The sequence below is a fragment of the Sminthopsis crassicaudata genome, chromosome 2 (assembly GCF_048593235.1).
Source record: "Sminthopsis crassicaudata isolate SCR6 chromosome 2, ASM4859323v1, whole genome shotgun sequence".
Lineage (NCBI taxonomy): Eukaryota > Metazoa > Chordata > Mammalia > Dasyuromorphia > Dasyuridae > Sminthopsis > Sminthopsis crassicaudata.
Genome location: NC_133618.1, coordinates 178,933,712 through 178,957,094, shown reverse-complemented (window position 1 = coordinate 178,957,094; position 23,383 = coordinate 178,933,712). Strand labels below are relative to the sequence as shown.

Below are 23,383 nucleotides of genomic sequence, written 5' to 3'. Positions count from 1 at the left end.
AGGCTTCAAACTGATTTTGATTTTTGTTAACACCTGTATGAATTGGGAAAAGCCTTCCCTTGTAAGACTGAATAGGCTCTAGAGTTTTTGGTAAAGGAGATCATACCTATTTAAGGTTATCTCCATTCTACATGTCATCCTTTGTACCCAATAGTTAATGCCTTTTAAACATTATAGTGATTGCACCCTAGACCACCTGAGCACTCCTTTCCCTGTGTATATGACCACACTCTTCCACTCATTGCCCCTATTCCTTTGAGGAAACAAAAGTAGGAATTTGGGGAAAATACCTTTTGGTATTTACTCTAATAAAAGCTCTCTGGGTGAGATTCAGTCATGATGGCATCATCTCCTCCCTCTCAGTCTTCCTCTGGGTGGGGTTCCTGGTGACTGTCCCTTGTAACCCATATACTAACTCCACTTTTGTTTATTCTCTTTTTTGCTCATATTTGGGCTATGATTTTTAATCTATTTATGAGAGTTGTTCCAGATTCAAATCCATGAAATTCCAACTTCTTGGTCAACCTGAAATCACCTGAGACCTGATTCTCACATTCAGCATCCTCTGGATGCTGCTGCCACCTACAGGTCACTTGTCTCCCCTCTTCAGTCCAGACCCCATTGGGTAGGCCAGCTATACGCCCCTTGTCAGCCTGAAGCAACTCCAGGAGACAGGATTTTCATCCCTTTGTCCCAAATGAATCTGAATCAGGACTGCTTGAGGTGGCCCCCAGGCCTCCTCAGTGCTGTAGCTCTATGGCTGCCAGATGCCAATCTCTTCTGAGTTTCTAAGACAGATAGTGGGAAGCAGGGTCTCTTTCCTGATCTTTGCTTTAAGCAGCATTATCCTATTTACTGCTTGCTTACCTTGCATGATGCATTTAATCATTAGAATAGTTCAAAAATTCCTTAGCTAAAATGACCTCAGTAAAGCTTCCACTGATGTGCAGGGATTGGTTTTGAATGACAGAGGGTAGGTTATAGCTGATGCTGAAGAGAGGAACAATGCTGAAGGCCTAGTTAATGAGGAGGTCTTAATGGGAAAATGTATCAGGATTGGTGTGAGAAATCTTCAAAGTTGTGAAATTAAGAGGAGAGACTGAACATAAGTGAACATTTCTCAGAAGCCTATAGGGTGAAGTAGATCTGATCTTAGACCTAAGTGTCAGAAAGTAACATGACCCCTATTCTCAAAGGCCTACCTATAGAACAGAAAAGGAAAAGCTTCAGGAAGTCATGTGATCCCCAGGAAGTAGACAGCATTGTTGACCTGTCCTCAATAATTACTTCGTTTTCAATCCATCCAATGAATTAAAAAATCAACAGGAGTGGAGAGTACCTGCCTCTTTTTGGCTGAATAATCCAGTTTCTCTTCTACCCTGGGCCACACACGGTGCTGATGTCCAGTTGGTATAGTTGGCCCACTTCTTGCAAGAACTAAATAAAGGCTTTCTGGTTGTATCAGGAAATGCTTCTGAGTAGTCAATTTAGGTAAGGTGGTCTAGTACTCCATCCCACACAATGACCATTGTGAATTCTTCACATGACTGAACTCCAATGCTTGGTCTAATAGCTAAGGGCATGCCCCAATCTCATGTGGTATTTCTTTTCTCTTGCATAATTGTGTGTTCCACTAGAGAACTTTTCCTTTCCATCATTAATTGTTAAAACCCCTTTCCTTGCTAAGCGTTCTCCCAATTCTCTAATCTATCCCTTTATTTTATCTAGAACCTCTTCTAAATAAAACTATGTTTTACCGAGGAGAATGGCCATTCAGAATTCTTCCCATGACTGAAACACATCATTTGCTACATCAATCACATCAAAAAATATGGTGATAAAAATTAGATTGTAAAGAATACTTCATTACTATTGAACCCAAAACATTTGTATACCTGGGCTACTTAGGCCTATTTGTGATCGATAATGACAATATGATAAGCTTAGAAAGGTATAAGATATGGGGCCAAGTAGAATACCAGAGGAGAATGACAGGAGTCTATTTGTATGTAAGAGAGAAATCATAATGATGAGGACCTGGGTACTAGATGGACATAGATAGAGAGAGTCTTAATTATTCTTAACCATCAAGAAGCCTAGGCACTCTCAGAGGCAAACAGGGATCCCTGATAGCATTATTAATAGACTTTTTTTATTCTGATTAGGCCTTTTGTTCTTTTTTTTTTTTTAATAGTTTTTATTTACCAGATATAGGCATGGGTAATTTTACAACACTGACAATTGCCAAAATTTTTGTTCTAATTTTTCCCCTCCTTCCCCCCCCCCAAATGGCAGGTTGACCAATACATGTTAAATATATTAAAGTATAAATTAAATACAATATATGTATACATGTCAAAACAGTTGTTTTGCTGTACAAAAGGAATCAGACTTTGAAATAGTGGACAATTAGCCTGTGAAGGAAATCCAAAATGCAGGCGGACAAAATTAGAGGGATTGGGAATTCTATGTAGTAGTTTATAGTCATCTCCCAGAGTTCTTTTGCTGGTTGTAGCTGGTTCAGTTCATTACTGCTCTATTGGAACTGATTTGGTTCATCTCATTATTGAAGATGGCCAAGTCCATCAGAATTGATCATCATATAGTATTGTTGTTGAAGTGTATAATGACCTCCTGGTTCTGCTCATTTCACTCAGCATCAGTTCATGTAAGTCCCTCCAAGGCCTTTTGTTCTTTAGGTGGACCTAAATTTTAGCTTCATTCCAGGTCTCTGTTAAAATTCTAAGCTATTCTTTGCATTGGCAAAACCACATTTACTGTATTTAAATAAGAAATTGACCCCCAAGATTACATTTCCCTGTAAAGGTTAAAAAGCCTCTAGAAGCAAGGAATGCAGATCAAGGGATGTGGGAGGACCTGAGGGATGAGAGGTTCTGAGGCGCAGGCGAGTCCTATGTGGAGGTGGGGCACAGCCCCATGAGGTGGTGTCTGATTCCAGGTACCACGCCTCCCTCCTTAGTGCTCTCAAAGCCTAGCACGCCTCCCTCCTTCTTCTCAGGCCAATCTCATTATGCCAGGTTCCTAGAGGACTTCCCCCTTCCCCCATATCATCAGTGGGGTATAAATATGTGCTATCTCAGAATAAAGCTCTCTTTTGCTTCACCCCTACCTAATGGTTGTCTGTCTCTATGGGAACCGGGTTGGTGCCTGAAGACGGGTAAGTGTGGCCTAGCCATGCCGTTGACAGACGGGCATTAAGAGTAGCTCAAAGGGGAGCTACCAGGTTAGAGTAGTCTGTAGGGGTGTAACATTTCCCCTCATAAATAACCTTCCTGTACCTCACATACTTTCTAATGCATATCAGGAACCTAACTTCCTTTCAAAGTTAGTTGGCCAGTTAATGGCATAATCTCACATTTAACATATTTTGTTTAAGTCTGTTTTTTTTCTTAGAAACAAATGGAATTCCTCTATTTCATTGAATGACCATCTTCTTCCATGGAAGAAAATGCTAAACTTAGCTGGGTAGTTTATTTTTGGTTGCAGTCCTTGATCTTTTGCCTTTCGGAATATCAGGTTCTAGGCCCTTCAATCTTTTAATGTGGAGGCAGCCAGATCTTGAGTGACCCTTATTGTGGCACCTTGGTATTTAAATTGTTTTTTTCTAGCTGTTTGCAAGATTTTTTCCTTTGTGTGGTAGTTCTGTAGCTTAGCCACAATATTCCGTGGTGTTCTTTTTTTAGGGTCTTTTTCAGAAGGAGTTCGATGAATTCTTTCGATGCCTATTTTCCCTTCTGTTTCTATTATCTCTGTACAGTTCTCTGTAATGATTTCCTGTAAAATAGAATCTAGGCTCTTTTTTTCGTCATAGTTTTCGGGAAGTCAAATGATCCTCAGATTATCTCTCCTAGATCTATTTTCCAGGTCTATAGATTTTCCCAGTAAGTATTTGAGGTTATTCTCCAGCTATTTATTTATTTATTTATTTATTTATTTATTTATTTTTTTATTTTTTGTTTTGTTTGACTGATTCTTGGGTTCTCAAAGAATCATTCATTTCTATTTGTTCTGTCCTGATTTTTAATGAGTTATTTTCTTCATCCACATTTTTTAATTCTTTTGAGTTTAAATGAATTATTTTGCTCTATTGAATTTTTTTCCATTTCCCTAATTTTTTTTTTAGAGAATTATTTTCTTTTTCCAATTCAGAAATCCTATTTTCTTGAGACTTTTTTATCTTTTCCAATTCAGAAATCCTACTTTCCTGGGATTTTTTTAACCTTTTCTAATTCACAAATTTTGTTTCCCTGCATCTCCTGTGAATTCTTTATTATTTCCAACTCCAATTTCAGAACGTTGTTATTCTCTATCATAGCTTCTCTTTCCTTTCCCCATTTTTCTTCAAACTCTCTTAATTTTTTAATAGTCTCTTCTAGGAGAGAGTTCTGTGATGGGGGGCAGGTATTGTTCCCCTTTAGGTTGTTGTCTGCTGACTTTCTGCTGCTAACTTCCTCGGGGTTGGATACCCACTCTTTCTCTGTGTAGAAAGAATCAATAGTTCTTTTTGGCTTTTTATTCATGGTGAAAAAATCTTTTGGGGTCTGTCCCTGGGGTAGGAAATTATTTATTTATTTCTTTACTAGCTTCCTCCCAGACCGGATGGATGCAGTAGCTCCTCTGCCTGAGCTAAGAGAGAGCTCTGGGAGAGAGTTCCCCAACCCCTCCCTGGAAGTGCCTCAGAGGTGATTAGCAGGGCTGCGGCTGCACTGTGAGGGTTGCCCATTGAAGGACCCCGCTGTGTGTCCTAGAGACTTCCATGAGGTTTAGGGCTGAACAGTAAAGGCGACATAAAGCCCAGCCTATGTGTCCCATGGGGCGTGGATGTCAACAGCTGGTGTGAAAAGCCCCTGCGCTCAAACTGGAAGTGTCTGCCCAGAAACCGCGGTCCCTATTTCAAAGGTTCCGCGTCTCTGGGACTTCCGTGGCTGAGTGCCACAGCCTCCTGCCAAGCCTGGCACTGTGTGAATTAGATGTTGCCTTGGGCCGCGTCCCTGCTGCTCAAGCTCTTAACTACCCTCCGGTGAAGCCCCGGACAGCAGAAGCTGAGTGCACTGCCCTGCCGAGATCTGTCAGGTCACTTCTGTATTGGGGTAGTTCTAGTATCTGGTTTTATATTTTAAAGTGGCTTTGATTTCTCTTCTGAACTGCTGTTTTATAAGCAGAGAAGAGCTAACAGCCTGTGCCAGATTCTTCTATCTCAGTGGCTTCTCTGATCCCAGAGTTCTCCCCAGCTAGCACCTCACCATGTCTGTGCTGGCCTTTTTTCTTCCTCCCCTGGGAACCGACCTTTTCTGTTGAAACTCCAGATTCTCTTCAGCTGGTAAGTTGTGCTTCCAGACCTTGTGGTTTCTATCAGTCCAGCATTATTTTTGAGGCTGATTTAACTAATTGGTAATGAGGGAAGAAGGGAGCTTACAAAATATCTTCTCCGCCATCTTGGCTCTGCCCCCCATTTAACATATTTCAATGGCATCTTCCTTCTTAATTATGTCTTCCTCCTGGTTAACTTGTCTACTTGATTTGGAAAAGGTCTAAGCCCATAAATTCTTTTTAGATATCAAGCAATATTATCCATAACCCCAATATATTTTGGGAATAATATTCCCCTGTAACCTATTTAGTGCCAAAACCTCTCAATGGGATTTATTGGTTATAAGATGATATAAGGCATCACAATTAAGAAATAGACATTAAAAGAGGGATACACAATATAGGAAAGGCATAATTTAATTCTTTCCTTTGTTTTCAGAAATGCAGGATAAAAAGAGAGGTAACTTCAGAGACAGTCAGACCCAGATGAAGTTTTGATGACTTTTGCTAACCATGCTTTTTTTTTTTTTTTTTTTTTTTTCCTTCTCTCATTTTCTTTTTTCTTCCTGGTCATAAAGACCAACTTTCACAAGAAGGGATTGGGTAAGGACATATTTGGTAGTGAAAGTTATTATAAACAAATGATATTAAGAAGAAATTTTAAGTTTTACAAAAAGAAAAAAAATTGATCATGAGAAAGAGACTGAGAGACAAAAATAGGAACAGAAAAAAAATAAAAGAATCAATTAAGAAACTAAGTGAAAATAATGATGGGAAGATAGAACAATGCACTATTGATAAAGACAGGAAGATGCAGAGATAAAGAAAGAATCAAAGATTAAAAGGAACATAGAAACAAAAAGAGAGAAACTATCAAGAAGCAGAGAAGTTACATACTATAGAAATGATCCCTGAAAGTATATTAAATTGAATATGTAAAAACATTGTGTGGACCCAAAGTGTGAAAGAAATGAAGAGTACAAAAAGATTCACAAGATGAGAGAAATTGAGATATACAGAGACAGAGAGACAGATGGAGAAAGACAGAGACAGAGAGAGACATAGAAGGAAACATAGAGGCAGAGATACAAAGACAGAAACAGAGACAAAGTCACAGAAAAGAAAGAGATAGAGGCAGAGACACAGAGAAAGACAGAGAAATAGACACAGAGACAGAGGCAGATGAAGATACACACACATAGAAAAAGAGACACAGAGACAGAATGACAGAAACAGAGAGAGACTGAGAGACCCGGGCACACTGAGAAAGAGACAGAGACACCCAAAAAGAGACACAAATAGAGATACAGCGAGATAGAGACAGAAACAGAGAGACACAAAAAAGATTTACAGAGAGACAGAGATAGAAAGACAGACAGAGATACAAAGAATGGACACAGAAACAGAGAGACATACAGAGAGTAATATATAGAGAGACACATACACAAAGAAGTACATAGAGAAAAAGAGAGACAGAGAACGTAGAGAGAGACAGAGATAGAGGAAAAAACAGAGACAAGAATAGAAACAGACAGAAACAGAGGGGGAGGAAAGAGAGAAAATATTTTATAGTTACTTGTGTTTTCAATCATATCAAAAACTAATCTGAGGAATCTCCCTCTGCAAATGCAGGCTGGCACTTTCTTTGCACTTAAAGGTCTTAGACAGTTACCTGGGACACAGAGATCAGCTACGTTGCGTGAGAGGCAGCACTTGAACCCGTTTTTCCATCAAGAGGCCAGTTATATTGCAGACAAAATGTGAAAGGAAGAAACTTCAGGAGAAAGGAAATGTTTGAGACACATAATATTTTCATTTTTTTTCCAGTTCCAGAAAGATGTGTTGGCCAGTTCAGAGGAACTGCCCTAAGCAGAACAGCCTTTTTCTGAGTACTATTTACCTATTCATGCACAGTTCAATATTAATATTTCCATAAGGAGAGTTTTGGCATAGAAATTTGTGAGTATCAAAGCTGTGGGCATCTCATAAAAAGAAAGATTTGAGTTTTTCCCTCTCAAGTCAAGCAGGAAAAATATGTTTAACATCAGGTATATGGTTAGAGTTTCAAGTTTTGAATTATAGATTGATAAAATACAGAAATGGGAGACATTAAGATAATATATGTTTTAAGCTTAATAAAACTGATCAGTGAATTGATGGAGGCACTATGAGAAGTTACAGGCTTATCAGAGTCTAAATTCAGGCTCCATTTTCTTAGCCAATTGTTTTCTCAGTTACATTCCCCATAGATCGTAACTATTGGCACCACAGCTAACACTCTAAACAAAGACTGTGTGCTTATACATTGCAATAAAAGCTTCAAGACCAAATGTAAACAATGGAATTATCCAGATGATTTCCTGCCACATACTTGTTAGGCAGCAGGATATCACTACTTTTGCCCAAAACCTAGAGCTTCTTGCATATCTCCACTGCTGCTTTGCCATTTTCCACTGACTCAGTCTAAATGACAAAGTTGACTAGAAGTATTGTATGGTGAAGGCTGTTCTGGATTGTATGCTGCATTTAGGTAGACATAAGTACATCACTAGAAGTCATCTGGGTACCTTGGTGAATTAGCTTATAGAAAGGATGCTCTCCATTGGGCCCTGGATTTCCCCATGCATCCCACCAATTGGAATTGGCAGCATATTTTCTATTAGACTTTATGACACCTGAGATAAGGAAGTGACAAAATGGTACATGCTCCAGTCACAGGACAGCAGTCTCACATCCAAAGTAGTTAAATTGCCTAACATGATAAGAAGCACATGTGCATTCCTGTGTGTAGGTGTAGTAAGAAAGCAGTTGTCCAAATAATGAGCCCCTGATAATAACTGTTCAAAGATATTAAAATCTGCAAGGGAATGGAAGAGCCAACTCTTGAACATTATTGGTCTCTGAGTCCATTACCCCAGTTCTACAATTCAAATATATTCTAGATTTCAATCCCAAACTCTTAACCTTTTGGTCTATTGGTAAACAAGGGCACAAGCCCTATGCATTCCTACAGCTGAAAGAATTGTTGGAAGGAATCATATCTTGGCATTCACTGCTTTGGTGATTTTTTTCTTGGGTACTACATATCTTTGAGCAATGATGAAGAAGAGGGTTTTTGGTTTGAAAGTACCATGGTTCTTGACAATATAGGTAAGATCAGTGTTGGAGACAAACCACGTGTGTGTGTGAGTGTGTGTGTGTGTGTGTGTGTGTATGTATGACTGTGTATATATGTATTTACTTTTATATATTTCTTTTATAATTCTTTTATAACTTACTTCATTTCTAATACCTTAGTTCAAATAGACTTCTTCAATAAATTTAAAAGTAATTAGTTCTTTATTCTTTTTTACTGTCTTAAAAAAGCTAATATTTCTCAAACTGATCATGCAATTCATATACCAAATATTCTTCCAGTATTTTTTTCTCCCTTTTCTCCATGTTTAGTTTTTTCCTCTTCCACCTTTCTTTTCCAGTGAGATCTGTTACAAACTACTTTTATTGCTGCCAAAATCCTCCTTATTGGCTGGTTATCTTTGCAGGGGAAAATGGTCTCTCAAGATCTAAGTTTCATTTAAGACAAGATTGATTTCTTTCTTGGGATAATCTCTTCCCCACCTTTCCTTTTGTAACCAACGTATATAGTAATATTTTCTTTGTATAATTTTCATTGTAAGATTTTCTTTTCAATCAGACTTTCAAAATATTTTACATTTAGGCCAAGATGGCAGAGAGTAAATAAGTGTTATCTGAGCTCTTCCCACAGATCAACAACAGATCAAGCCTCTGAACTGGTTTTGGAGTGACAGAATCCACAAGTGTTTGGAGTGTGACAAATTTATAGCAGAAAATATTTTGAAAGAACTTCAGAAAAGGTCTGTTTCAGTTAGGCACTGAGTGTGTGTGTGTGTGTGTGTGTGTGTGTGTGTGTGTGTGTGTGTGTCTGTGAGAGAGGGGGGGAATGAGGAGGGAGGGGTGCCTGAGTGTAGGCACAGCACAGGGAGCCAGAGTGGTGGAATCTACTGGGAGGCTCTTAGACAAAATACAGCAGTGTTGACTACTATGTCCTGATTACAAGCCAGAGGATCAGCACATTAGCTGTGAGAAGTGCAACACAAATACAATAGGCAAATAGAGAGCCACTGAACCCCCAAAATATTGTGGGACCTGGTCATGCCCATACCTCACCAAAAAGAAATGAGCAGCACCAGCCCGAGGCAGCCTAAAACTGCAATCACCTGTAGAGGAAGCTTAGGACAGCTTTCTCTTTATTCTAAGAGCAGATATTAAGCTTTAAAAAATGAGCAAAAAAAACTCTGACCATACATAGCTTTTATGGAGAAAGAGAAGAATAGACTTCAAAACCTGAGGATCATAAAAGCAAATCATCTCCAGATGAAGACCCAAAGGGTGATGTGAATTGGTCCTGAATTGACAAGGCTCTATTAGAAGAATTCAAAAAGGATCTTCAAAGAGAGTTTAGAAGAAAAAGGATGAAAGGAAATGAGAACTTTACAAGAGAGTTTGGAAAAGGAAAAACAGAAATTATCTGAAGAAAACTCCTTAAAATAGATTTGATTAAATGGAAAAAGCATATAACTCCTTTCAAAATAGATATGAAAAAGAAACCAACTCATTGAAAAACAGAATTTATGAAATGGAAAAAAATTCCAATGAACAAAACATCTCATTTAAAAGCTCAATGGGCCAAATGCAAAAGACATTAAAAAAAGATGATAAATGAAAAAAAATAATTTACTTAAAATTAGAATTGAATAAATGGAAGTGGATGAATCAATGAAATTTCAAGTATCAGTCAAACAAAATTTAAAAAAATAGAAGAAAATGTAAAAGAGTTCATTGGAAAATAACTGAGCAGGAATGGCAATCTAAGAATTATTGGACTTCCTGAAAACCATGATGAAAAATAGAGACTGGACATCATCATGCAAGAAAATATCCAGGAATATTGCCCTGGTATCCTAGAACCAAAAAGTAAAATAGCCATTGAAATAATTTACTGATCACCTCCTGAAAGAGACCCTAAAATAAAAACTCAAAGGAACATCATAACTAAATTTCAGAATTATTGGATCAAGGAGAAAATAGTTCAATCAGTCAGAAAAATATTCAAATATAGAGGTACCACAATCAGGATTACCCAGGACCTAGCAGCTTCCACTTTAAAGGATTGAAGGGAATGGAATTTGACATTCCAAAAGGCAAAGGAACTTGAATTTCAGCCAAGCATCAACAATCCAGAAAAATTAAGCATTATTTTTCAGAGGAAAAAATGGACATTCAATGAAACAGGCAAATTTTATTCATTTCTGATATAAAGACCAGAACTCAATAGAAAATTTAATCTTCAAATAGAGAACTCAAGAGAAGCACAAAAAGGTAAAAAGAAAAGAAAAAATAATTTTCTCTTAAAAATTAAAAAGCTTATATCCCTATGCGGAAAGATGATATGTTTAACTCTTGAGATCTGTATCTTTGTTATGGGTATATGTAGAGATATTTGATTTTATTGTGATGACATAAAAAAGAAACTTAAGGATGATGGGGTTTCTACTGGTAGAAGAGGAAAATGGAGTCAAAATGGGATAAATTACATCTCATGGAGAAGCAAAACAAAAACAAAAACAAACAAACAAACAAAAAACACCCCATTATAATTAAGAGAAAGAAGAGAGAAGGATGAGTATTGTGTGAATCTTATATTCATCAAATTTGGCTCAAAGAGTCAATATCAGACATATTAGCTTCCCAGACAAACTTGTCTCAGCTTAGAGAGAAGTAGGAGGGGAAAAAGATAAAGAGGGGGGAAGCTAATAGAAGGGGGAACAGAAGTAGGAAAGGAATAAGAAAGGGAGAAGGGTTGTAAAAGGGAGGTGGTAGTCAGAAGAAAATTGCTGGAGAAGAGAGAGAAAGGGAAAGGAAAAAGAAAAATATAACTTGGGGAAAACAAGATGGCAGGAAATAGAGTTAATCATTTTAACTAACTCTGATGTAAATGGGATAGATTCTCCCATAAAACAGAAGAAGGTAGCAGACTGGATTAAAAATCAGAATCCTACAATATGTTGCTTACAAGAAACAGAGTTAAAGCAGAGGGACACATTCAGAGCAAAGATAAAAGGCTGGACAAAAATCTACTATATTTCGACAGAAGTAAAAAAAAAGCAGGGATAGCCATTCTAATCTTATATCAAACAAAAGCAAAAATAGCTCTAATTTAAAAAGAAAAAGAAGGAAACAACATCTCGCTAAAGGGTAATATAGACAATAAAGTAATATCAATATTAAACATACATACACCAAGTGGTACAACATTGAAATTCCTCAAGGAGAAGTTGAGAGCTGCAAGGAGAATTAGATAGCAAAACTATAGTAGTGAGGGATCTCAACCTTGCTCTCTTAGAACTAGATAAATCCAACCACAAAATAAAAAAGAAAGAAGTTAAAGAGGTAAATAGAAATCTAGAAAAGCTAGATATGATAGATCTTTGGAGAAAATTGAATTAAAAGGAGAAATCAATAATATTGAAAGTAAAAGAAAAACACTATTAAATTAATAAATAAAACTAAGAGTTTTATGAAAAAAATCAACTAGATAAACTTTTAGCTAATTTGACTGGGAAAAGGAAAGAAGAAAATCAAATTGTTAGGGGCGGAGCCAAGATGGCAGAGAAGATACACCCTAATTTGTAAGCTCCCTTTTTCCCTCATTACCAATTAGTTAAAAGGGGAAGGAGAGATAAAAAGAGGGAAACTACATCCCAGGAAGAGGCATAGAAAATCTACCACATCTGAGGGAATTTAGGGAGGGGGAGAAACATTGTGTTAATTGTACTCTCATCACAGTAGGCTCAAAGAGTAAATAATTGACATATTTGTTTTTCAGAGAATTCTCTCTCACCTCATTAAAAGGGGGGAGAGGAAAAGGGAAAAGGAAAAGGGGAATAAGGGAAGGGTACAAGAAAAGGGAAAGGACTTGGAAGGAGGGGGGAGGGATACTAAAAAGGGAGGATTCAGGGGGGTCAAGGGAAAAAAGCATAATCTGGGGATAATATGATGGCAGGAAATACATAATTAGTAATTTTAACTATAAATGTGAATGGGATGAATTTTCCCATCAAACAAAGATGGATAGCAGACTGGATCAAAAGTCAGAACCCTACAATATGTGGTTTACAGTAAACACACTTAAAGCAGGGAGATACATACAGAGTAAAGGTAAAAGGTTGGAGCAGAATCTATTATGCTTCAGGTGAAGCCAAAAAAGAGGGGCAGCCATCCTTATCTCAGATCAAGCAAAAGCAGAAATTGATCTAATTAAAAGAGATAAGGAAGGAAATTATATCCTCCTAAAAGGTAGCATAAACAATGAAGCCATATCAATACTAAACATATATGCACCAAGTAGTATAGCATATAACTTTCTAAAGGAAAAGTTAAGAGAGTTACAAGAAGAAATAGACAGTAAAACTATAATAGTGGGAGATCTCAACCTCGCACTCTCAGATTTAGACAAATCAAACCACAAAACAAATAAGAAAGAAATTAAAAAAAATAAAAGAACATTAGAAAAACTAGGTATGATAGACCTTTGGAGAAAACTGAATGGTGATAGAAAGGAATATACTTTCTTCTCATTAGTTCATGGAACCTATACATAAATTGACCATACATTAGGACATAATGATCTAAAAATTAAATGCAGGAAGGCAGAAATAATAAATGTCTTCTTCTCTGATCACAATGCAATAAAAGCTACATTCAATAAGAAGTTAAGGGTAAATAGACTAAAAAGTAATTGGAAACTGAATAATATCATCTTAAAGAATGACTGGGTGAAACAGCAAATTATAGAAACAATAAATAATTTCACCCAAGATAATGACAATGATGAGACATCATAGCAAAATTTGTGGGATGCAGCTAACATGGTAATAAGGGGAACTTTTATATCCTTAGAGGTTTATTTGAACAAAATAGAGAAAGAGAAGATTAATGAATTGGGCCTGAAACTTAAAAAGCTAGAAAAAGACCAAGTTAAAAACCCCCAACCAAAAATCAAACTTGAAATACTAAAATTAAAAGGAGAATTCAATAATACTGAAAGTAAAAAAAATATTGAATTAATAAATAAAACCAAGAGTTGGTTTTATGAAAAAGCCAATAAAATAGATAAACCTTTGGTAAATCTTATCAGAAAAAGGAAAGAGGAAAATCAAATGGTTAGTCTTACAAATGAAAAGGGGGATCTTTCCACCAATGAAGAGGAAATTAGAGAAATAATAAGGAGTTACTTTGCCCAACTTTATGACAATAAATTTGATAACTTAAGTGAAATGGATGACTTCTTCCAAAAATATGGGCTTCCTAGATTAACAGAGGAGGAGACAAACTGCTTAAATAGTCCCATTTCAGAAAAAGGAATAGAACCAGCTATTAATCAACTCCCCAGGAAAAAATCCCCAGGACCAGATAGATTTACATGTGAATTCTACCAAACATTTAAAGAACAATTAGCCCCAATGTTATATAAACTATTTGAAAAAATAGGGGATGAAGGAGTCCTACCAAACTCCTTTTATGACACAGACATGGTACTGATACCTAAACCAGGTAGGTTGAAAACTGAGAAAGAAAACTATACACCAATTTCCTTAATGAATATTGATGCTAAAATCTTAAATAAGATATTAGCAAAAAGACTTCAGAAAATCATCCCCAGGATAATACACTATGATCAAGTAAGATTTATACCAGGAATTCAGGGCTGGCTCAATATTAGGAAAACTATTAGTATAATTGACCATATTAATAATCAAACTAATAAAAACCATATGATCATTTCAATAGATGCAGAAAAAGCATTTGATAAAATCCAACATCCATTCCTACTAAAAACACTTGAGAGTATAGGAATAAATGGACTATTCCTTAGAATAATCAGGAGCATATATTTACGACCATCAGTAAGCGTAATATGTAATGGAGATAAACTGGAACCTTTTCCAGTAAGATCAGGAGTGAAACAAGGTTGCCCACTATCTCCATTACTATTCAATATAGTACTAGAAACTCTAGCCTTGGCAATTAGAGCCGAGAAAGAGATCCAAGGAATTAGAGTAGGAAATGAAGAAATCAAATTGTCACTTTTCGCAGATGACATGATGGTATACTTAGAGAACCCCAAAGACTCTGCTAAAAAGCTATTAGAAATAATTCAGAATTTTAGCAAAGTCGCAGGATACAAAATAAATCCACATAAATCCTCAGGATTTTTATACATTACCAACACAATCCAACAGCAAGAGATACAAAGAGAAATTCCATTCAAAATAACAGTCGATAGTATAAAATATTTGGGCATATATCTACCAAAGGAGAGTCAGGAATTATATGAGCAAAATTACAAAACACTTGCCACAAAAATAAAGTCAGATTTAAATAATTGGAAAGACATTCAGTGCTCTTAGATAGGCCGAGTGAATATAATAAAGATGACAATACTCCCCAAACTAATCTATTTATTTAGTGCTATACCATTCAGACTCCCAAAAAACTATTTTAATAATCTAGAAAAAAAACAAAATTCATATGGAAAAATAAAAGGTTGAGAATTTCAAGGGACTAATGAAAAAAAAGTCAGATGAAGGTGGTCTAAGTTTACCTGATCTAAAGCTATGTTATATAGCCGCAGTCACCAAAACCATTTGGTATTGGCTAAGAAATAGACCAGTCGATCAGTGGAACAGATTAGGTACAAAGGACAAAAAAGGGTGCATCTATAGCAATCTAGTGTTTGACAAACCCAAAGATACCAAAATTTGGGATAAAAATTCATTATTTGAAAAAGAAACTGTTGGGAAAACTGAAAATTAGTATGGCAGATATTAGATATGGATCCACACTTAACACCATATACCAAGATAAGATCAAAATGGGTTCATGATTTAGGCATAATGAATGAGATCATAAATAGATTACAGGAACAGAGAATAGTCTACCTCTCAGACCTGTGGAGGAGGAAGGAATTTATGACCAGAGGAGAACTAGAGATCATTATTGATCACAAAATAGAAGATTTTGATTACATCAAACTAAAAAGTTTCTATACAAACAATACTAATGCAAACAAGGTTAGAAGGGAAGTAACAAATTGGGAAAATATTTTTACAGTTAAAGGTTCTGATAAAGGTCTCATTTCTAAAATATATAGAGAACTGACCCTAATTTATAAGAAATCAAACCATTCTCCAATTAATAAATGGTCAAAGGATATGAACAGACAATTCTCAGATGATGAAATTGAAATTGAAATTATATCCACTCTTATGAAAGAGTGTTCCAAATCACTACTGATCAGAGAAATGCAAATTAAGACAAGTCTGACACACCTGTCAGATTGCCTAAGATGACAGGAACAAATAACGATGAATGTTGGAGGGGATGTGGCCAAACTGGGACACTAATACATTGTTGGTGGAGCTGTGAAAAAATCTGGCCATTCTGGAGAGCAATTTGGAACTATGCCCAAAAAGTTATCAAACTGTGCATACCCTTTGTTCCAGCATTGCTGCTATTGGGCTTATATCCCAAAGAAATACTAAAGAAGGGAAAGGGACCTGTATGTGCCAAAATGTTTGTGGCAGCTCTTTTCATAGTGGCTAGAAACTGGAAAATGAATGGATGTCCATCAATTGGAGAATGGTTGGGTAAATTATGGTATATGAAGGTTATGGAATATTATTGCTCTGTAAGAAATGACCAGCAGGAGGAATACAAAAAGGTTTGGAGAGACTTACATCAAATGATGCTGAGTGAAATGAACAGAACCAGAAGATCACTGTACACTTCAACAACAATGCTGTGTGAAGATGTATTCTGATGGAAGTGGATATCTTCAACATAAAGAAGATCCAACTCACTTCCAGTTGATCAATGATGGACAGAAACAACTACACCTAGAGATGGAACACTGGAAATGAATGTAAATTGTTAGCACTACTGTCTATCTACCCAGGTTACTTATACCTTCGGAATCTAATACTTAAAGTGCAACAAGAAAATGGTATTTACACACATATATTGTATCTAGGTTATATTGTAACACATGTAAAATATATGGGATTGCCTGTCATCTAGGGGAGGGAGTAGAGGGAGAAGGGTGAAAATTTGGAAAAATGAATACAAGTGATAATGTTATAAAAATTACTCATACATATATACTGTCAAAAATTTATAATTATAAAATAAAAAAGAAAAAAAAGAAAATCAAATTGTTAGCATCAAAAATGAATGGGAATAAAGTACCACAAATGAAGAGGAAATTAAAGCAATTCTTAGGAATTATTTTGCCAACTATATGTCAGTAAGTCTGATAATCTAAGTGGAATGGAGGACTATTTTTTAAAAATTTTATTTAGCATTTTTTCCACAGTATATATGCATGAGCAATTTTTTAATAATATTATCCCTTGTATTCATTTTTCCAAATTATTCCCCCCTCCCTCCACTCCCTCCCCCCAACGACAGGCAATCCCATACATTTTACATGTGTTACAACATAACCTAGATACAATATATGTGTGTAAATACCATTTTCTTGTTGCACATTAAGTATTAGATTCAGAAGGTATAAGTAACCTGGGTAGATAGACAGTAGTGCTAACAATTTACATTCACTTCCCAGTGTTCCTTCTCTGAGTGTAGTTATTTCTGTCCATCATTGATCAACTGGAAGTGAGTTGGATCTTCTTTATGTTGAAGATATCCACTTCCATCAGAATACCTCTTCATACAGCATTGAAGTGTACAGAGATCTTTTGGTTCTATTCATTTCACTCAGCATCAGTTGATGTAAGTCTCTCCAAGCCTCTCTGTATTCCTGGAATGGAGGACTATTTACAAAAGTATAGAATTCCCAGATTAACAGAAGAGAAATTAAATTATTTAGTCTCATTTAAAAAAAAGAAATTAAACTAGATATAGTCAGTTCCCTAAGAAATAATCTCTAGGCCCAGATGGATTTACATGTGAATTCTACCAAACAGTACTATTCAATGTTGTATTAGAAATGTTAGCTTTGGTAGTAAGAGAAGAAAAAGAGATTAAAGGAATTAGAGTAGGTAAAGAGGAAACCAAATGATCACTCTTTACAGATGACATGATGGTATATTTAGAGAATCCTAGAGAATCAACTAAAAAACTATTAGAAACAATTTACAACTTTAGCAAAGTTTCAAGATACACAATAAATCCCCATGAATCATTAACATTTTTACATATTACCAACAAAATCCAGCTGCAGGAAATGCAAAATAAATTTCATTTAAAATAGCTGTAGATAATATAAAACATTTGGGAGTGCACCTGCCAAGGCACAATCAGTAACACTTTCTATACAAGTAAAGGCAGATCTAGCCAATTGGAAAAATATTAAGTGATTATGGGTAAGCCAAACTAATATAATAAACATGACAATATTACCTAAATTAATCTACTTATTCAGTGCCAATCAAACTCCCAACAAATTACTTAAGAGATAGAAAAAAAATAATAACAAAGTTTATCTGGAAGAACAAAAGATCAAGAATTTCAAGAGAATTAGTGAAGAAAAGTACAAATGAAGGTTGCTTAGCTGTACCAGACCAAAAGCTATATTATAAAGCAATTATCATCAAAACCATTTGAAATAAAAGTAGTGAATCAATGGAATAGATTAGCTTCATAGGACAAAATAGTCAATGATTATAGTCATCTAGTGTTTGACAGATCCAAAATCCCCAGCTTTTGGGATTAGAACTCATTTTTTGATTAAAAACTTCTGGGAAAATTGAAAATTAGTATGACAGAAACTAGGCATTGACCCACACCTAACACCATATACCAAGAAAAGGTTGAAAATAATTCATGACTTAGATATAAAGAATGATATTATAAGCAAATTAGGAGAGAACAAAGAATAATCTGTCTCTAAGATCTGTGGAGAAGGAATTTGTGGCCAAAGAATAATTGGAGTACATTATTGAATAAAAAATGGATAATTTTGATTATATTAAATTAAAAAGTTTTTGTAGAAACAAAACCAATGTAGACAAGATTAGAAGGGAATAAATAAACTGGCAAAATTTTTTACATTCAAGGTTCTGATAAAGACTTCATTTCTAAAATATATAGAGAATTGACTCAAATTTATAAGAATTAAAGCCATTGTCCAATTGATAAATGGTCAAAAGGTTATGACAGACAATTTTCAGATGAAGAAATTAAAATCATTTCTAGTCATGTGAAAAAGTGCAATAAATCACTATTGATCAGAGAAATGCAAATTAAGACAATTCTGAGATACTACACATCTCTCAGATGGTTAACATAACAAGAAAAAATAACAATGAATTCTGGAGGGGATGTGGGAAAACTGAGGCACTAATACATTATTGGTGGAATTGTGAACTGATTGAACAATTTTGGAGAGCAATTTGGAACTATGCCCAAAGGGCATCCAGCAGTGTTTCTACTGGGCTTATATCCCAAAGAGATCTTAAAGGAGGGAAAGGGACCCACTTGTGCAAAAATGTTTGTGGCAGCCCTTTGTATAGTGGCAAGAAACTGGAAACTAAGTAGAACTAAAGTAGATGCCCATCAGGTGGAGAATGATTGAATAAATTATGGTATATGAACGTTACGTAATATTATTGTTTTGTAAGAAATGACCAGCTGGATGTTTTCAGAGAGGCCTGGAGAGACTTACATGAACTGATGCTGAGTGAAATGAGCAGAACCAGATCATTATAAACATCAATAAGAAGATCATATGATGATTGATTCTGAAGGATGTGGCTCTCTTCAACAATGAGATAATTGATTCCAAATGTTTAGTGATGAAGAGAGCTATATATATCCAAAGAGAGAACTGTGGGGACTGAGTGTGTCATCTAGATGACTCTAATTTTTTATTTTTTAATAGTTAAAAAATAACTTCCTGAAAAACAAAGCTGAGCAAAAATGACCATAAACTGACTCAAGAATTGACAAATCATTAATTGCCATGAATAGCAGAAGAGGAAATAATATTTCTAAATAGACTTATTTTAGAAAAAAAGAAATTAAATGAGACTTAAATAAACTACCTAAGAAAATGTACCAAGACCAGAAGAATTATGAGAGAATTCTATTAAATTTTTAAAAATCAACTAATTTCAATAATAAATAAACTGTTTAGAAGAAAAGACATAGAAAGAATCCTAACAAACTCTGTTTATGAAATAAATGTAATAAGGAAATCTATACAAGAAAGTGTAAAAAAAGAGAAAATCATTAACCCATTTCATTAATTAATATTGATGCAAAAATACTAAGTTAACTACCAGGAAAGAATAAAACATTATTTCCCAAAGATCATACATTATGACAAAATGAGATTTATACTATAAATTCAGGAATGGAAACTAATTGATTTTTCCAATAATAAAGTTTTAAATCATGTGATTTTATCAAAGAGATACAGGAAAAAAACTATTGGTGAAACATTCATTTTTTATTAAGATATTTGATCAAACTGTATAAAAAGCACTTATCTAAATCAATTAGCAAGTATTATTTGTAATGGGGATATGTGTCAAGTATGTTCTTAGCTCCTGCTCCCACCAAATTGGGAAGACTGCTCACTGCCATCTCTTATCTCCTCTGTAATAAAGAGTAGATTTCTCTACTTTAAGGAGATCCTGTGTCTAAAAGAGAATGTATAATTTTTCCAGCTGAACTCTGGCACTCTTCTTTAGGGGCACTCTTCTTTCATCTTCACAAGCTTGGGGCACTTAATTTGGGTAGCACTACGGATCTCCCAGGAAGAAATGAATTCCTGTACCTTAGAGTTTTATATCAAATTGGGAGTAAGAAGTGCTCCCAGTGATTTAGTATATAGTATAGTATAGTCAGGGTCAATGAAAGAAACCATCCAGGATTCTGGTATTAAATATCCTGAGTCTTCTTCAAACCAATATCAATTAGGATTATATATTAAATAATACTACAGTTTATGTACCCTTCCTTGATAAGTTAGAGTACTCAGTTCACCTAAGGAAAAGTGGCCTATGTCTCATACCAAGGAGAATTTTCTCAAATCTTCCTCATTCTAGGTTTCATTGCCTCATGTGTGAAATGATGGGTTTAAATTAATTAATCTTTAGTATAACCTAGCTTTAAATTTTCTCATTTTATATATACTAAAGCAGTGAAGAATTTTTTTTTACCAAGTGTCCTATTAATGAAATAGAAGAAATGATGAAATAGACTAAACAAGAAGTTATATGAAGGAATACAGGGCTGTAAGGGAAAGTAGAGTGAAAGGGAGCCAGATCCTGTCTTTCACACAAACCCCAGTTATACCAGAAAGACTCAAAATTGAGATTCTGGAAGAGAACATGTTTCTTATTTTGTTCAGCTCTTAGCAGTGAAATACAAAAAAAAATTGTGGGGTGAGGGGGAGAACTATAGGTGGGTTTGTTTCAACCCAAATAGAAAGGATGAGTTAGTCATGTGGTAACCAGTTATGGACACATAAAAGGAAGAACAAAAAGGAAGAATACATTATAAATAGATTGCAATCATTATCTTTTTCTCCCATCTGTTTGTTTACTCTCCATATAATACAAATCTTGAACTCCAATATTACATTTGAGTCTGAGCTGAGTTTTCATGTTTTATAAGGATCATCTAAACTTTTGGATGCTTATAAGTTTAATACCCACAGGTTTTTTTTGCCAAGCTTTTACCTCCTGAAAAAATTGATAGTGTGCTGACTGTGGAAATTAAAAGAAATAGAGTTGTATTATGCTTGTGGAAGTTCTGCTCAGGCCAGCACACCCATCTGAACTGAAATAGATTGGGAGAATACTTATTGTTTTTTAAAAACTCTGTGTCTTATGCTACTTCCCTTCTCTTGACTTTACATTTTGTCTTCAAAATACAGTTGCAATGCCAATATAGTGGTGAGAAGGCTGATTTCTGGTGAGGAAGCTCTGGGTCCCAGTGTTCCCTCTGTCACAAAATGACTGAGACAGCAAATCACTTGATCTTTTAGAGATTCAGGCACCAGTCTCAGACCCTCAGCTATAGAGATGGTCATAACCTGCATTAGTAGGGGGAGTTTCCTCTCTAGAATTTTACTGTATCCTTGAAAGTGCTTGTATCTCCCCTAAATGTATGCCTTCCCCCCACTCTTGTCTCCCTCTCCTTCTAGATCCTGTGAATCTTTTCACAAACTTCATGTGTCTAATGCCAAAGATTCTTCAGAAGAATCTTTTGCTCACCTTCCTAATCACATTTCCTCTTTCTTTTTTCTAATATCTCCATGTTTTTGCAATTTTAACTCCACTTTTGAGCCTCTTTGTCTTCCCTGCTTTCCCTTTCCTTCTCCATTTTAGTTTGTGTATGCTCCACCAGGGTGGTGTTGAGGTACAGGAACTTACCAAGCAAAGGGTAAAGTCCTGAGGGGAGGGAGATGACATATGCAGGTGGGAGTTTCAGAGTTTGATTGCATTTTGAAGATTGATCAGTTTCTGGAGCTCATGAAGTCAAGGAAAGCAGCTCAGTGAGAAATGATAATAGACCAACCTGGCCTGTTTAATGTTCGGTATATAGGACATTCCATCTCCAATGTGTCTGCCTTTGCATGAGCTATAGCTAATGTCTGGAATGCACCCCTCTATCTTTACTTATTAGAATTCCCCCTCAAGTGCCATCTTCTTCTACATGAAGCATTTTCTGATCATTTGGTCCTTTATAGTCTATTAACTTGCCTGGGTTTTCCCTTCCCACCCCACCACTACCCATAATAAAATTGGTCCTTTCCTCACCTTTACTATTCCCTTGCTTTGGACAGATTTTCTATTTTAAATCCCAGGCTCTGACATTCCATTAGTGTAAGAAACCCCTGACATAGAAACCCTCTCAACTTTTCAAAATAAGTAACTTACAGTCTTTTTCTTCTAGTGCCTTTTCTCTGTTAATTATTCCTTATTTATCCTGCATGGAGCTTGTTTTATATATATTTATCCACATGTTTTCTCCTCCATTAGAATATAAGTTACTTGAGGGCATCAGGGATTGCATTTTTCCTCATTTTGTATCCCCAAGGCGTAGCATTGAGCCTGGTATAAAGTAACTCCTTAATAAATGTCCCTTGCTTTTGTCAGGATCTCCATGCCTAAAATATACTTTTCTTTTGGTTTCTTTCTTTTTATTTTTAACATTTTTCCAGAGTTAAAAGTCCAGCAAGCAATGTGTCCTGAGCTTGGCATAAAAAGCAATCCTTTGTTGATGAACTCATTCTCATTAAAATCCCAGAATTGTTTCATTCAAACACCGGCTGGTCTCTGAGCTAAAACAAGCACCTGTAGTACCCATGTTGCATTTAGGAAGCCCTACTATGAATCAGACTTTTCTCGTTATTGTTTTTAATCCTCCTTGTCAGGGCTTCAGCTCACTGTGTAGCCATTAGTATATTTATTGAGATTTATCCACATTAAAGGGGATCATTTATTAAAGAAGGTATTGGTACATCTGTTTAGTTTTTCCCCTCCCATGGAATTAAAAAAAACAACAACATTGTGTGCTTTTGAGCACCATTATTTCTTCAGTTTTGTTTTATTAGTATTATTATTTTCAGAGATAATTGTAATTGTGATAACCTGCATGAGTTCTTTGGTATTTTTAGAGTTAACAATGATTGCAAAACCTCTGGGATTCTTTGATCTTTTATTTTTCAAAGATGATGCTTTTCTTGTTTGCTTGATTGATTGACTTTTTGAAAGAGTAAGAAAAGTAGGTGATTCCCTAGTTTGTCAAAGTTTTTCACTTCAAAGGAAGGCACTCTGACTCCAAGTTAGTATTTTTTTTTCAGGTGACTGGTGTGTCTCTAACAAACCTGGACTAATTAGCCACTTTGTATCTGTTTGTTTCAGAACAAAAGAGAAAAGCAATGGGAGAGGGAAAAACAGAAGTGAAAAGAGAATGTGTTGATTTACATTCAATT

General features: G+C 35.6%; 1 long non-coding RNA gene across 1 annotated transcript in view; it reads left to right on the top strand.

Moving 5' to 3' along the window:
• The first annotated feature begins 3,118 nt into the window (after positions 1 to 3,118).
• Positions 3,119 to 23,383, top strand: part of LOC141553329 (uncharacterized) — a 32,092-nt gene continuing 11,827 nt past the window's right edge. Inside the window, exon 1 of the long non-coding RNA XR_012485403.1 lies at positions 3,119 to 3,178. This is a non-coding gene — a long non-coding RNA (uncharacterized LOC141553329). The remainder of the gene's footprint in view (positions 3,179 to 23,383) is intronic.